Source organism: Lampris incognitus, unplaced genomic scaffold (genome assembly GCF_029633865.1).
Source record: "Lampris incognitus isolate fLamInc1 unplaced genomic scaffold, fLamInc1.hap2 scaffold_57, whole genome shotgun sequence".
In the NCBI taxonomy this organism is placed as follows: Eukaryota; Metazoa; Chordata; class Actinopteri; order Lampriformes; family Lampridae; genus Lampris; species Lampris incognitus.
Genome location: NW_026611535.1, coordinates 35,996 through 40,000, shown reverse-complemented (window position 1 = coordinate 40,000; position 4,005 = coordinate 35,996).

Here is a 4,005-nt window from a genome sequence, read left to right as displayed (position 1 = left end):
GTGTCCATCTTGGCCAGATTGTTCTATCAAGAACACAGAGACTGGCCCACACAAATGCAGGCAGGCAGACAGTAACCAGTGTGATGCTGCCATCCCCAAGCATCTTCAAGCTCCCACGGTATGCGGGCATCACAGCCCTGGAGCCATACCTAGCTCAAGTGAAACTGATAGCAAGTCACAACCAGTGGAGCACCCAAGACACTGATGCCCATGTTGCCCTGGCGCTCGAAGGGAATGCGCTGCAGGTATTGCTCGACCTTATGCCGTCAGAACAGCAGGATTACGAGACACTGGCCGCTGCTTTGGTCAACGGGTCTCTACTGACAGCATGCGAGACCGACTGGCCCGCCGGCGCCGCCAAGAGGGCGGGACCCTGGGAACCTATGCAGCAGACGTGCACTTCTTTGCACATCGTGGCTACCCCACCTTTGATCCAGCAGCTCGTGACGAGTTAGCCCTGAGTGCCTTCATCCAGGGGCTCACCCCAGAGAGGTTGAAGGAGCACCTCCGCATCACGGCACCTACAGCCTTCAAGACTGCATTGGAAGAGGCAGAGTGGGTGGAGGCTGTGATGGCCCCACACAACCAACCAAGACCCCGAGTGCGTCAGGCTGAGGTCCACGCAGATGAAGGAGACGTCGAAAGAGGGGTCGTCTGCCAGGCTTGTCCGTCACCACGCCGAAAGCAACCAGGCCGATGCCAACCACCCTTCAGACCCTGGTCGCCTCGTGATCCATGCTACCGCTGTGGAGAAGCGAGGCACAAGGCCCGTGACTGCCCTGCCCCTGCACCACGACGCCGTAGCACTCCCCAGTCGGAAAACTAGAATGGGGTGGCACCGCGGGGAGACTGCTACCCAGCCGACCGACCATATCCCCCATTAAGAACTCTTCCCAGATCGGCAGAGTGGGCCACGCACACGGTCTCTCTCTTTGTTGCTCCATTGGTGGACACCGCTGCTGGGCCCTTGTGGACACAGGGTCCACCATCTCCATTGTGCGTCCAGGGGTGCTGCCAGAGACAGAGTGGAGGCCCACCACCCGTAAAATCAGAACTGTGACTGGGGAACTAACCAGCATGCTGGGGAAGAGAGCACTGCAGGTGCGGGCAGGGAAAGTTGCAGCCACCCACGAGTTTTGGTTGGCTGAAATACAAGACCCTCGCATCATCGGGCTGGATTTGCTGACTCGCCGGGGGGCTCTGGTCGATGTGTCGAGTAATGCCATTCACCTTGGCACAGAGACCCTGGCCCTCCGGCGCCGTCCAGAGAGGAAGGTGGGACGTATCCACATCCAGCCAACTCCACCTGTCACCATGCCGCCGCCGCCCCCATCTCCACTGCCAACCGAGGGGATGACGACACTGCCTAGCCCACCAACAATGACGACGACCCTCATCGAGGCTACCGTTCCTCAGACACCCTCGCCGGACACTGTTGCCGCCATCCAGAAGCTGTATCAGCGGAGCAGTGAAGGGCTGGACCCTCAGCAGAGTCAACAGCTGAAAGACCTGCTCCAACAGTTCGCTGAGATTTTCGCTGCACGCGAAGAGGAGTGCACCCAGACCAACCTGGTGCAGCACACAATCGACACTGGTACAACCCCACCCATTAGACTGCGACCCTACCGGTTAGCGCTTGCCAAGCGTGAAGCTGCAGAGCGGATGATTCTAGAGATGGCTGCGGCCGGGGTGATAGAGCCATCCAATAGCCCTTGGGCCGCCCCTGCCATCCTGGTCAAAAAGAAAGATGACACCTGGAGGTTCTGTGTGGACTTTCATCGGCTGAACAATGCAACTCGCAAGGACTCCTACCCCTTGCCCCGCAATGACGACGCTCTGGACCACATCGCAGGTTCACAGTGGTTCAGCTCACTTGACCTACGGAGCGGTTACTGGCAGGTGGAGCTGGCACCAGAAGCCAGACCCAAGACGGCCTTCACCATCGGTCAGGGACTCTGGCAGTTTCGTGTGATGCCCTTTGGTCTCTGCAATGACCCCGCCACGTTCGAGAGACTAACGGAGAGGGTGCTGGCTCACATTCCCCGCAACCGGTGCGTGGTTTACCTTGATGGCCTTCTGGTTCATGCCGCTGACTTCGAGCTTGCCCTAGAGAACCTCCGTCAGGTCTTCCCAGCCATTGGGGGGGCGGGCCTGCGCCTGCACCCCAAGAAATGCCACCTCCTTCGACGTGAGACCAAGTTTTTGGGCCATGTGGTGGGGGCAGAGGGCGTGGCCCCTGATCCTACTAAGGTGGAGGCGGTCGAGAAATGGCCAGTTCCGCGAAACGTCAGCGAGGTGCGCAGCTTCACGGGGCTCATCTCCTACTACCGACGTTTTGTCCGCAACTTTTCCTCCGTTGCCAGTCCCCTACACCGTCTCACCGAGAAGGGACGGGAGTTCCACTGGGACGACAACTGTGCAGCCGCCTTTGCCCGGCTCCGCACCGCCTTGATCACTGCACCCATCCTGGCCCTTCCTGATCCTAAGTGCCGCTTCATCGTGGACACAGACGCCAGCAATGTGGGGCTGGGGGCCGTCCTGTCTCAGGAAGTTGCTGGGGGAGAGAGAGTGGTGGCTTACTACAGTCGTGTCTTGAGCTGCCCTGAACACAATTACTGCATTACACGACGCGAGCTCCTGGCGGTGGTCGCGGCGTTCAATCATTTTCGCCCCTATCTCTATGGCCAGACCTTTCTCCTGCGGACGGATCATGCGGCCCTGATCTGGCTGCTCAGCTTTAAGGAGCCCGAAGGCCAGGTGGCTACGTGGATTGAGGAGCTGCAGAGCTACGACTTTGAGACCCAGCACCGAGCCGGGCGCCTGCACAGCAATGCAGATGCCCTCTCCCGTCGTCCCCGCAAGGATTGTAGACATTGTGAGCGCCAAGAGGAGCGAGACAGAGCAATCCTCCAAGTATCCACCACGCGGCAGGTTGAGCCAGAGGAGGCGTGGCTGATGGCAATGGACAAGCAGGAGTGGCAAACAGCGCAGGATAGTGATCCCACCCTGGCCAGGGTGGGACAGTGGGTCGACGCCAAGGCACACCCCCACTGGCAAGCTGTCTCTGCCATGTCGGTGGAGACCAAGGCCTACTTTTCCCAGTGGGCCACCTTGGCCCGGCGTGATGGACCGTTGTACTGAGTCTGGCAAGCGCCGGGCCGGGGAAGAAGTGTGTGGCAGTTACTGGTGCCCAAGGACTGGCGCCAACGAGTGCTACGGGCAGCCCACGGCTCGGTGGGGGCAGGTCACTATGGGGTGGCAAAGACGCTGAACAAACTGCGCCAACGGTTCCACTGGGCCGGATGCAGGCATTACACTGAACTTTTTGTGCACTGTTGTGATGCCTGCACTGCCAAGAAAGGACCAACCAGACGCTCCCATGCCCCTCTACAACAAGATCAGGTGGGGGCCCCCCATGGAACGGGTCGGTGTGGACTTTCTTGGCCCATTTCCCACCACAGACAACGGAAACCGGTACGTCCTTGTGGCCATGGACTACTTTACCAAATGGTCTGAGGCGTATGCGGTCCCAGACCAGAGCGCTGCCACTACAGCCGAGCGGCTGGTGTGTGAGATGTTCTGTCGGTTCGGTGCGCCCGAAGAAATACACAGCGATCAGGGGCGGAACTTCGAAGCACAGGTATTCGCTGAGGTGTGTCAACGCATGGGGGTGAAGAAGACCAGGACCACGCCCCTCCACCCCCAGAGCGACGGACTGGTGGAGAGGTTCAATCGAACGCTCACAACACAACTCGCTATTGTCACCTCACGGCACCAGCGAGACTGGGACTGTCATCTACCCCTGGTCCTGTGGGCGTACCGGTCGGCGGTACAAGAAAGTACCGGGTGTACACCGGCCGCGCTCATGTTCGGGAGAGAACTGCGGACCCCTGTGGACTTAGCCTTTGGCACGCCCCCGGGTACTGACCTTCCCAAGATACCCGGTTTCGAGTACCTGCGGGACCTCCAACAACGTCTGGCCGAGGCACAAGTGTTTGCTCGGCA